We start from the raw sequence: 13,141 nt of genomic DNA, 5'->3' as shown, positions 1-13,141 counted from the left end.
CCCTGTACTGTACCCTCCTAACCACTGTACTGTGCCCTCCCGTACTGTACCTTCCAGTCCCCCTTCTTCTGTGGCTCCCTGTACTGTACCCTCCTAACTGCTGTACCGTGCCTTCCTGTCCCCCCATAAGTTTATAAGTTATGTTGTGTTTGTATCCACTAATGATTTTTGTATATTTTTTAGCGATAATTTTGTTTTTATATTTTTTAGGGGGGCCCTGCAGGTAAGCTGTATGGGGCCCCATGATTTCTAACAGCAACCCTGCCTGGGCGTATGTGTGGGTGTGTGTGTGGGCCCCGGGGGTGTGTGTGTGTGGGCCCCAGGGGTGTGTGTGTGTGTGGGGGCAGGCCCCGGGTGTGTGTGTGTGTGTGTGTGTGTGTGTGTGTGTGTGTGTGGGCCCCGGGTGTGTGTGTGTGTGTGTGGGCCCCGGGTGTGTGTGTGTGTGTGTGTGTGTGTGGGCCCCGGGTGTGTGTGTGTGTGTGTGTGGGCCCCGGGTGTGTGTGTGTGTGTGTGTGTGTGTGGGCCCCGGGTGTGTGTGTGTGTGTGGGCCCCGGGTGTGTGTGTGTGTGTGTGTGTGTGTGTGTGTGTGTGGGCCCCGGGTGTGTGTGTGTGTGTGTGTGTGGCCCCCCGGGTGTATGTGTGGGTGTGTGGCCCCGTGTGTGGGTGTATATGTGGGGCCCCGGGTGTGTGTGGGGCCCCGTGTGTGGGTGTGTGTGTGGGGCCCCGGGTGTGTGGGTGTATGTGTGGGCCCCGGGTGTGTGTGGGTGTGTGTGTGGGCCCCGGGTGTATGTGTGGGTGTGTGTGTGTATGGGCCCCGGGTGTGTGTATGTGGGTGTGTGTGTGTATGGGCCCCGGGTGTGTGTGGGTGTGGGTGTATGTGTGGGCCCCGGGTGTGTGTGTGGGTGTAAGTGTGGGTGTGTGTGTGTGTGTGTGTGTGGGGCCCTGGGTGTGTGTGTGTGGGGCCCTGGGTGTGTGTGTGTGGGGCCCCGGGTGTGTGTGGGTGGGCCCCGAGTGTATGTGTGTGTGTGTGTGGGCCCCGGGTGTGTGTGTGTGTGTGTGTGTGTGTGTGTGTGTGTGTGTGTGTGTGTGCGCCCCGGGTGGTGTATGTGTGGGGGGGTGTGTGTGTGGGCCCCGGGTGGTGTATGTGTGGGGGGGTGTGTGTGTTGGCCCCGGGTGTATGTGTGGGTGTGTGTGTGGGCCCCGGGTGTATGTGTGTGGGCCCCAGGTGTGTGTGTGTGTGTGTGTGTGTGTGTGGGCCCCCGGGTGTATGTGTGGGTGTGTGTGTGGGCCCTGGGTGTGTATGTGTGGGTGTATGTGTGGGCCCGGGGTGTATGTGTGTGGCCCTGGCTGTATGTGTGTGTGGGGCCCCAGGTGTATGTGTGTGTGTGTGGGTGGGTGTATGTGTGGCCCCTGGGTGTATGTGTGGGCCCCCAAGTGTATGTGTGGGGGTGGGGCTGTCAGTGGTGGCACAGTAATGAGGAGAATGTGGGGGGGGTAAATATGACATAGGTGGGTGTGTGTGTGTGGGCCCCGGGTGTATGTGTGGGCTCGGGTGTGTGTGTGGGTGTATGTGTGTGGCCCTGGCTGTATGTGTGTGGGTGGGGCTGTCAGTGGTGGCACAGTAATGAGGAGAATGTGGGGGGTAAATATGACATAGGTGTGGGCCCCGGGTGTGTGTGGGCCCCGGGTGTGTGTGGGCCCTGGGTGTGTGTGTGTGTGTGTGGGGGGGGGGCCCGGGTGTATGTGTGGGTGTGTGTGTGGGCCCCGGGTGTGTGGGTGTGTGTGTGGGACGTGTGTGTGTGTGTATGTGGGCCCCGGGTGTATGTGTGTGTGTGTATGTGTGGGCCCCGGGTGTATGTGTGTGTGTGTGTATGTGTGGGCCCCGGGTGTATGTGTGTGTGTGGGGCCCCGGGTGTGTGTGTGGGTGTATATGTGGGGCCCCGTGTATGTATGTGTGTATGTGGGCCCCGGGTGTGTGTGTGTGTGTGTGTGTGTGTGTGTGTGCGTGTGCGTGGGCGTGGGCGTGGGCCCCGGGTGTGTGTGTATGTGTGGGCCCCGGGTGTGTGTGTGTGTGTGTGGGTGTGTGTGTGTGTGTGTGTGTGTGGGCCCCGGGTGTGTGTGTGTGTGTGTGGGCCCCGGGTGTGTGTGTGTGTGGGCCCCGGGTGTGTGTGGGCCCCGGGTGTGTGTGTGTGTGTGGGCCCCGGGTGTGTGTGGGCCCCGGGTGTGTGTGTGTGTGTGGGCCCCGGGTGTATGTGTGGATGTGTGTGTGTGTGTGCCCCGGGTGTATGTGTGGGCCCCGAGTGTGTGTGTATGTGTGGGCCCCGAGTGTGTGTGTGTGTGGGCCCAGGGTGTATGTGTGGATGTGTGTGTGTGTGTGCCCCGGGTGTATGTGTGGGCCCCGAGTGTGTGTGTATGTGTGGGCCCCGAGTGTGTGTGTGTGTGGGCCCAGGGTGTATGTGTGGATGTGTGTGTGTGTGTGTGTGCCCCGGGTGTGTGTGTGTGTGGGCTGTTGGCTGTGGGTGTGGGCTGTGGGTGTATGTGTGGGCCCCGGGTGTGTGTGTGGGTGTGTGTGTGTGGGCCCCCAGGTGTATGTGTGGGGGTGGGGCTGTCAGTGGTGGCACAGTAATGAGGGGGATGTGGGGGGTAAATATGACATAGAAGTGGGCCCCGGGTGTATGTTTGGGCCCCGGGTGTATGTGTGGGTGTATGTTTGGGCCCCGGGTGTGTGTGTGGGCCCCTGGGTGCATGTGTGGGGGTGGGGCTGTCAGCGGTGGCATAGTATCACTGTAATTAGGAGAATGTGGGGGGTAAATATGACATAGGAGTACAGTGTATAAAGTGACTAGGCCCAAGTTCTGACCACAATAACGCTTTTTCACAGTGCGCTATACGAATCTTCCCATGTGTTCCCCTCCCCCATCCAGGATTTTTCCTGGTTTTCCATCATTTTAGTGGCTCCACTTTTTATCAAGCTGACTTTCCGAGTGTAAAGCCGGCAGATTATTGATCACTGTATAGGTATTGATAATGTTTCCTGGAAACGCTTTCCATATAGTGTAAAGGGAAATGGCTGTGAATAGTTTCTGTCACATTGTTAGTAAACATTGCGTCTTGTGGGGGCATTTTCTAGGCTTTATATAAGAAGTGGTGGGGGTTGTCAGCGCTGAGTGCCGCGTATATATCATTTTATATGGGCAGTGCGCCCGTCAGTAATACTGAAACTCACTCCCTCCCCTCTTCTCACAGCTGCAGTATGCAGGGCACAAATACACCATGATCTGGCCGGGGGCGCAATACAAAAATCATTATGTTCTGTCTGGAAACCGCTGCTTGGCATTGCATCAGGGGGATAGAAATCAATCATTTCTAATAAAAAATAAAAGATTATTTTTATTATTGAAACCAATGTGTTTGATTTGTATCGGATGTAATAAAATGCTCTTGTAGTAACAATGGCTGTGAAGATAATTGTGTATAGAAGATGAATAATGGAGTTTATTCGGCATGGAATGGAGTTGAGTTCTGTAACATGAGGCTGTATATTCTGCAATATTTACATTTTCGGTAAACTCATTTAGCCCGGGATCACACTACAGCAATGCAGGAAGCGGCACAATCGCAGCGCCGCTTCCCTCATCGCACCCCTCCCCCATTCTGCAGACCGATGCAGGGGTCAGTACCCTGTTAATGACACCCCCAGATCAGATCACAGATCGCAAGGACAACTCTGAGTTCCATCCATGCAATCCAATGTCATTGTGGGGAGAAATAAAGTCGCTGCACCTTTTTCTTGTGTGAATCCAATGTGAGTTCAGCCGTACAACTGTATGTCTGGATTTGCATTGCACAGAAATCGCATGTGATCCGCCCCATCAGTGCAGTGCGAATCGCATGCACAGTCTGTGTTTGCATATGTATGAAGCCAGGCTCAATACATCCAAGCTGTGAAAGCTGAGATCACACGCCCTGCATTGATGATCACACAATGTCACAGGACCCAGGAGAGAAAACAAAGCTCAGGAATATTCTTTTATCTCATTGTTCTACAAATCTCTGTGCACTACAAACTGTGCGATTGAATCGCTTCTCATATCGCTGATTTACTAACCTGACAGATTATTATTCTAAAGAGGAAATCATTTTGTTTGCAAATATTAAAGATTCTCACTACCAGCGAGAACGAGTCCTTCCATGAAAAGAGCGCCGGTCATTTCACATCCATCATGGCGGCGCCTGTTAGCGGCGTCCACTCGCCAGCTGCTGACACGCCCCTCCCCTTGTTGTGTCACTGCCCAATCACCAGCCTTCCCATTAAAGTGAATGGGACTGTCGGGGAGTCGGGGGAGGAGCTGGTGGGGGACGGAGATGACAGCTGCTCTTTACAAATGATGATTTCTATCGAGTGGATTGAAATCAAACTCCCCCTGCATTGCACGCTATTATTAATCTTATGATACACCAGACCCTTCACCCCCATTAATCCCCCAGCTGATCTACTATTTATCATGTGTGCAAATTCTTACACCCAAGTGCACAACTCTTCATTTATCAACATCAAACCTCATTTTACCACATAGTCGCCCAATAAAACAGAGCATTGAGGGCGGCTTGTAAGATGGAGAATCCTGTAAGGACCTCATTCCACTGCAAGAACTGCTCAAGTTCACTTACATTTCATGCTGACCGTTTGTGGACTGCAATCTTCAAGTCATTCCACAGTAGGGATGAGCTTTCGTGTTCGACTCGAACATCGGCTGTTCGCCCGTTCGGCGAATTCTGAACGTTATGGGCCATTCGCGCCAAATTTGTGTGGCGCTCACGGCCCACAATGCACTGCGATGGCGCGATGGATGATTGGCCAAGCATGCACAGTGACCCCGCATGCTTGGCCAATCACAGCGCCGGCAGCGAGGAGAGCCATGATTGGCCACAGGCAGGATGCCTGTGGCCAATCATAGCTCAGGCTGTGTAGTATACACCCCACACTATATAAGGCTGCCAGCGGGGTGGCCTTGTGTAGTGTGTTGGCATCTGTAGCAGTTAGTGGGTTTTCTGTGTACCTTCAACACAGTACACGCCGATCGTTATCGAACAATTTTGCGTTCTTGCTCTTCTGTAGTGGTTGTTGTCTGCATGTCCTGACCGCAGTATACACCGCTATATTCACCTATATAGCTAGCAATATATCTATCTTTTATAATAGAGCTTGCAGTCAGTTGTAGGAGATTGTGCGTGCTGTCTGCGTGCCCTGAACCCAGTATACACCGCTATATCCACCTATATAGCTAACTATCTTGCTCGTTTTAAATAGAGCTTGCAGTCAGCGGTAGGAGCTTGTGCATGCTGTCTGCGTGCTCTGAACACAGTATACACCGCTATATCCACCTACATAGCTCTTCTCTATTTGAGCCATCTGCCATCTGCGGGAGTTAGTGGGTGTTGTGTGCCTCCAGCACAATATACACTACCCAATTGCTGTTTTACCCAACTCCCTTCAGGCCATTACCATGTCTAGAAGGCCAGCAAGGAGAGGCAGACAGGCGCGAGACGATAAAAGAGGGCAAGCAGGCTCGGTGTCTAGAGACAACAGTGCTGGTCGTGGACGCGGTGCATCGTCATCATCAGAATGTGGCCATGGGACACGCTTGTCCTTCTTTTCGGCAGCTGGACATGTTGAGCCGCATCATGCCGAAGACTTGGTAGAGTGCAGGGGTTGACAAATTTGATTGGAATCTAGGAGCCAGCCAAAAAAGTTAGGAGCCAGGTCCGTGACGGCGATCTGGACCTGTCCCTGGCCTGACATGGAGACGAGTGAGGGGAAGATAGCGCCCAGCCCCCCACCTGTCTCCAAGTCATTGCCCATAGCTCTTAGAGGGACATTTTATTGTTTTCAAATGCCAATTTTTTTTTAAATTGCATTTTAGTGTAAATATGAGATGTGAGGTCTCTCTGACCCCCCGGATCTCATATATAAGAGGACCCGTCATGCGTTTTTCCATTACAAGGGATTTTTACATTCCTTGTAATAGTAATAAAAGTGACACACATTTGTTTTTTTTGTTTTTTTAAAGAACAGTGAAAAAAATAAAAATAAAACGTTAAAATAAGAAAAAAAAAATAATTTTAAACGCCCCCTGTCCCGCCAAGCTTGCGTGCAGAAGCGAACGCATATATGAAAGCATTGTTCAAACCACACATGTGAGGTATCGCTGCGATCGGTAGAGTGATTAAAACAAAAAAGTGTTGCGCTTAGGTGGCAACAAACCACATGAACCAGTAAGGCACTAATTCAAGCAAAGAAAATTACATACACTTCAAAAAAAAAGAAATTATGTGTAAATTCCGTTGTATATTAAGAGATCTTACTCCCAGGTGGAAGAGTGCATGAACCTCATGCACACAAAAGGTTAAGGTAAATAAAATAAATTTAACATATAGAGTCCATCAAGTGAACGTCTAACAGTCCTTGAAATGTGTAATATCAATCACAATTCCAAACTTGAGGTGACGTGAAAAAAGGTGAAATTCAACTTCTGATGTGTAGAATAATACCACCACCACCGTGATAAAGAAGGGGAGAGGAGGCTTACCAAATGACGTGGACTCAGAGGAAGGCTTACGCCTCTCGAGTCATATGGGCCTGTAGGTTAGCAAACCAGATAGTCATACATCTAGTATGTAATCTCCCGCAAGTCTTCAGGTCATGAAATCATCCGTAGCGATCCTCCTATAGTGTTCATAGGGGGCTCAGGTATCAAAAACCATGGAAGTAGAAAACTAGCATAGCGTGATACCATTTTAACATCCAATTTATTAAAAAATAATAATAAAATTACACTCACATTTGGTTCAATCGTAATAACATAGTCAGAAAGTAGCGATGTCTGTAAGGGGGTCCACCCGACGCGTTTCAACTAAACAGCCGTCCTCCCGATCGGTAGAGTGAGAGCAATAATTCTAGCCATAGACCTTCTCTGTAACTTAAAATGTGCAACCTGTAGAATTTTTTAAATGTCGCCTAGGGAGATTTTAAAGGGTAAATGTTTGTCGCCATTCCATGAGTGGAAGCAATTTTGAAGCATGACATGTTGGGTATCGATTTACTCGGCGTAACATTATCTTTCACAATATAAAAAAAAATTGGGCTAACTTTACTGTTGTCTTATTTTTTTTTTTATTAAATTCTTTTTCTCCAAAAAAGTGTGCTTGTAAGTCCGCTGTGCAAATACGGTGTGACAGACAGTATTGCAACGACCACCATTTTATTCTCTAGGGTGTTAGAATAATTATATATATATATATATATATAAAATATTTATTTATTTTAGGCTGGCAGGCAGTGGAAGCTCCATTAGTATTGCTGGTTTGTAATTCCAACGGCCACCACAAGAGGGTGCCAGATTCCAGAAGGAACCATAGGACCGCAGAAGGCCTCAATTACTGGCCGCCGTCGTCGCGTCCCGACGCGATCACGCCGGGGGGTCCACGGAGACAGGATACCCCCAGCTGTGCTGCCCCAGGCGCCAGGTCGCTAATTCTAGTCACAAATGTGACCTGGCGCCCGGGTTTTGTCGAGCCCTGGTAGAGTGGATGACTAAGCCCTCTTCATCCTCCTCATCCTCTCTCACCCAGTCTCAGGGTACTAGCAAAGCAGCTGCCAACACATCGTCTTCCCTCCTCTCAATGTCATCATCAGTGACTCCTTCCCTAGACCCACCACGTCCTCCTGAGGAGTCACCTAAACTCTTTGAGCACAGTGTTGGGTACATGCTCCAGGAGGATGCCCAGTGTTTTGTAGGCTCTGATGATGATACTCAGCTAGAGGAAGGCAGTAGCATGAATGCAGAGAGAAGGGATGCTCAAGAAGGACAGCAATCTGGCAGTCATGTTCCACAAGCTGCAGCATACTGCCAGGTTTGCTCCTGCAATGAAGAGGGAGGGGATGATGAGGGCACTGACTCCAAGTGGGTGCCTGGTAGGAGAGAGGAGGAGGAGGAGGCACATGTCCAATGAGGCAGGATGCCCTCCGGGGGCCAGCTTAGGGGCAGCACACCGACTGAATCACACCGCAGAGCTCCGCCTGTGCAGGGCGCTGCCTCTGCGCGTTATTCTCAAAGTTCTTTGGTGTGGGCCTTTTTTGAGACGAGTGCATCAGATCGCACCGCTGCTATTTGCAACATATGTCTCAAGCGTATCTCGCGTGGCCAAAACATCAGCCGCTTGGGCACCACATGCTTGACCAGACATATGTTGACCTGCCATGTAGCTCATTGGCAAGCGTACCTCAAAGACCCACACCAAAGAACAAAGCGGACCTCTCCTTGCTCCTCATAGGCTGGGATCTCCAACCCCACTAGACCTTCAGTCCTCTCTGAAACCTGCTCTGAGAGGATTGAAGGTTTAGAATTAGGTGTGTCACAGCCAAGTGCTTCCGGGCACTCTGCTAGCAGTACACCCACGTCCGATATGTCCCTGCCCCAGCTGCTGGACCGCCGAAAGAAGTTCACTCCCAGCCATCCACATGCCCAGCGGTTGAATGCTAGCTTGGCTAAATTGCTAGCACTTCAACTGCTGCCTTTTCAGTTGGTAGACTCGGCCCCCTTCCGTGAGCTTGTACAATGTGCGGTTCCTCAGTGGCAGGTCCCCAAACGCCACTTTTTCTCTCGGAAGGCGATTCCGGCTCTCTACCGGCATGTGGAAGGCAATGTCCTTGCCTCGCTGGACAGGGCGGTCAGCGGTAAGGTGCATATTACTGCTGACTCATGGTCCAGCAGGCATGGACAGGGACGTTACCTGTCTTTCACGGCCCATTGGGTCACTCTTCTGGCAGCTGGGAAGGATGCAGGACAAGGTGCAGTAGTGTCGGAGGTTGTTCTGCCACCACGCCTCCAAAATGCTACTACTGCTTGTGACACACCTCTCTCCTCTACCCCCTCCTCTTCTTCTTCCTCCATGGCCTCTTCCAGTGCTCTGTCCTCAGAACCAGCGGTGCTCCATAGGCGTTCAAGCGGCTACACAAGTACGCAGGCAAAACGATGCCATGCCGTGCTTGCACTGGTTTGTTTGGGGGACAGGAGCCACACTGGGGCAGATATATTGTCAGCTCTGCAGGGGCAGACCTTGAGGTGGTTGACGCCACGCCAGCTTAAGCCAGGATTGGTGGTTTGCGACAATGGCACCAACCTCCTCTCCGCCCTCCGACAGGGACAACTGACCCATGTGCCCTGTGTGGCTCACGTCCTTAACCTGGTGGTGCAGCGGTTCTTGGGCAGGTACCCGGGCTTACAGGATGTCCTGAAGCAGGCCAGAAAAGTCTGTGTGCATTTCCACCAATTGTTTAATGCCTGTGCTCGGCTGGCTGAGCTCCAAAAGGAGTTGAACCTGCCCAAGAACCGCCTTATATGTGACAGGCCCACCAAGTGGAACTCAACGTTGGCCATGTTGCAGCGGCTGCACAGAGGGCCATAAATGAGTACCTGTGCAACTACGGCACCAGGACAGGGTCAGGGGAGCTCGGTTTTTTCTCACCACACCAGTGGGGCGAGGAGGAGGAGGAGGAAGAGGGTAAGGTTGCCGACATTATCTTGCCGTCGCAGATGGTGAGACATCTACGCGAGGCCTTGCAGAAAGGTCTGTGCAACGCGTTCCCAGAGACTGGGAGGTTACAAACTCCTGGTCCTGGACAACGTGGTATGATCGGTTCCAGCAACCATCGCCAGCGTCTGATTTACATTGTGCAGGAATACCTAGGGGCAAGGTCAGACTTGGACACCTTTCCCACCGAAAATCCTCTGGCTTACTGGGTCTTGAGGATGGATCACTGGCCAGAGCTTGCACAGTATGCAATTGAGCTACTGGCCTGTCCTGCATCCAGCGTTCTTTTGGAACGCACCTTCAGTGCTGCTGGTGGCTTTGTTACCGATCACAGGGTGCGCCTCTCCACCGAATCAGTTGATTGACTGACCTTCATAAAGATGAATCAGTCTTGGATCACCCACAGCTACCAAGCACCTGAAGCTGATGTAACCGATTAATTGTTTTTTAAATATCACATCCCTTCAAGACTGCCTATGCTGAGTGACTGTCCTGTTATGTTGACTGTCTATCCTCTTCCTCCTCCGCCGATATCTTGGAAGAACATTTTTGGTTCTGGGTGATGCCACCAGCCCAATTTTTCTGCCCCTGTTTAACAGGGGCGTTTAATTGCAATTGTTGATGCAATGCTTTGCAGCAGGGCTTATTCCTGCACTACAACTAGAGTATATGGGAGAGGTTGCAGTGTCGTGGCACCAGTGCCTAAGGCCCAATTTTTCAGCCCCTGTTCAACAGGGGCATGTAATTACAATTCATGATATAATATTTCACAGCAGGGCCCATTCCTGTGCCCACCGAGAGTAACTGTGAGGACTTATAGTGTTGTGGCCCCAACACCAGCACCACAACCACCAAAGGCCCAATTTTTCTACCACTGTTCAATTTGGCATGTGATTATAGATCTTGATATAATCGTTCACAGCAGGGCGCTCCAGCGCCCACCAAGAGTCACTTTGAGAGCTTACAATGTTGTGGCAACACCAACACCTTGTTCCGCCATTTCTGCAGAGCATATAGGACAGGCCCCTACTTTCAAACATCCAACTTACAAACGTCTCCTACTTGCAAACGGAAGGAGACAACAGGAAGTGAGATGGACGGCAAAACAAATTATACAGGGGTGATAAGTTTTTGGAAAACATAGAGAATGGTTAAAAATAGATTTTTTGACTGGAGCTACACTTTAAAAATATACCAGTTCAAAATTACAAACAGATTCTACTTAACACAACAAACCTACACAGTCCCTGTCTTGTTTGCACCGCCTGTATACTGATGTATGGGGGGCCCCACGTCTTTCCTTTTTTTTAATATGGGTACAGGGTTACCCTTAATATCCATACAAGACCCAAAGGGGCTGGTAATGGGCAGGGAGGGCTACCCATGCTATTTTTCTCAATGATTTTCATCCATATTGCCGGAACCAGATATAACATTAAAACTGCAAGCAGTTTTAAATGACTTTTTTTTCCGTTGAATGTCATTTTGTGCAGGGACTGTTCTAAACACGGGAAACACGTGGCACTTCACAGGCATACTATAGACACCCCCCAGGCACGATATTTAAAGGAATATTTGACTTTTTTTTCACTTTAATCGTCATTAAAATCAGTGCTCATTTTAGGCATTGGGAGGTTACAAACTCCTGGTCCTGGACAACGTGGTATGATCGGTTCCAGCAACCATCGCCAGCGTCTGATTTACATTGTGCAGGAATACCTAGGGGCAAGGTCAGACTTGGACACCTTTCCCACTGAAAATCCTCTGGCTTACTGGGTCTTGAGGATGGATCACTGGCCAGAGCTTGCACAGTATGCAATTGAGCTACTGGCCTGTCCTGCATCCAGCGTACTTTCGGAACGAACCTTCAGTGCTGCTGGTGGCTTTGTTACCGATCACAGGGTGCGCCTCTCCACCGAATCAGTTGATTGACTGACCTTCATAAAGATGAATCAGTCTTGGATCACCCACAGCTACCAAGCACCAGCGGGGGCTACCCATGCCATTTTTCTCAATGATTTTCATCCATATTGCCGGAACCAGATCTAACATTAAAACTGCAAGCAGTTTTAAATGACTTTTTTTTCCGTTAGATGTCATTTTTTGCAGGGACTGTTCTAAACACGGGAAACACGTGGCACTTCACAGGCATACAATAGACACCCCCAGGCACCATATTTAAAGGAATATTTGACTTTTTTTCACTTTAATCGTCATTAAAATCAGTGCTCATTTTAGGCATTGACCCATGTCCCCTGGGGCAGGAGCCAGGTCCCCAAACCCTTTTTAGGACAACATCTTGCATATTAGCCATTAAAATTAGCACTTTTTATTTTGAATGTTCGAGTCCCATAGACTTCAATGGGGTTCTAAAGTTCGCACAAATGTGCGGTCCGTTCGAAAGTTCTGGTGCGAACTGAATCGGGGGGTGTTTGGCTCATTCCTAGCCACCACCTGTGGAAGGGAATTCCACATCCTTGCCGCTCTTACAGTAAACAACCCTCTACGTAGTTTAAGGTTAAACCTCTTTTCGTCTAATTTTAATGAGTGGCCACGTGTCTTATTAAATTGTTAAATGCTTTTGCAAAATCCAGATACACCACATCTACGGGCCTTCCTTTATCTAGATGGCAGCTCACCACCTCATAGAAGGTTAATAGATTGGTTTGGCAAGAACGATTCTTCATGAATCCATGCCGATTACTGCTACTGACACTGTTTTCATTACTAAAATCATGTATATAGTCCCTTATCATCCCCTCCAAGAGCTTGCATACTATTGATGTTAGGATAACTGGTCTGTAATTCCCAGGCATGTATTTTGGCCATTTTTGAAATATTGGTGCTTCATTCGCTTTTCTCCAAACAGCTGGTACCATTCCAGTCAGTAAAAAATTAGGAACAATGGTCTGGCAATTACTTGACCGAGTTCCCTAAGGACCCTCGGGTGCAAGCCATCTGGTCCTGGTGATTTATTAATGGTAAGTTTCCCAAGTCTATTTCTAATTCTGTCCTCTGTTAACCATGGAGGAGCTTCCTGTGATGTGTCATGAGGATAAACACTGCAGTGTTGGTTATTGAAGCCCCCCGATTCCCTCGTGAAGAATAAATTCAATACCTTTGCCAGATCTCCATCTTTTGTAACCAGATGTCCTTCCTCATTCTTTATGGGGTAAATATGGCCTGTCCTCCCTTTTTTACTGTTTATATACTTAAAGAATTTCTTGGGATTTTCTTTGCTCTCCTCTGCTATGTGTCTTTTGTGTTCTATCTTAGACGCCCTTATTGCACCCTTACATTTCTTGTTGCATTCTTTGTTAAGAAGTTCCCTTCACTGGAACTAAGGGGCCAAGCCCAACCCCTGAGGGGCCAAGTCTAACCCAGAGGGGCCAAGCCCAACCCCTGAAAAACAACCCCACACCATCAGTGGCAGTCTGATCATTAGGGGTGCACAGGTGCTACCCCCTATCTATGTGCCCAACCCCCTAATCTACATGCAGGACACCTAACGCAATGGGTTTGGAAAGGCTCTAATAGGCTGTAAAAT

The sequence above is a fragment of the Lithobates pipiens genome, unplaced genomic scaffold (assembly GCF_037356315.1).
Source record: "Lithobates pipiens isolate NorthernLeopardFrog02 unplaced genomic scaffold, aLitPip1_a1.2 Scaffold_167, whole genome shotgun sequence".
Lineage (NCBI taxonomy): Eukaryota > Metazoa > Chordata > Amphibia > Anura > Ranidae > Lithobates > Lithobates pipiens.
The sequence above is the reverse complement of the archived record's forward strand: the minus strand, read 5'-3'. Positions refer to the sequence as shown.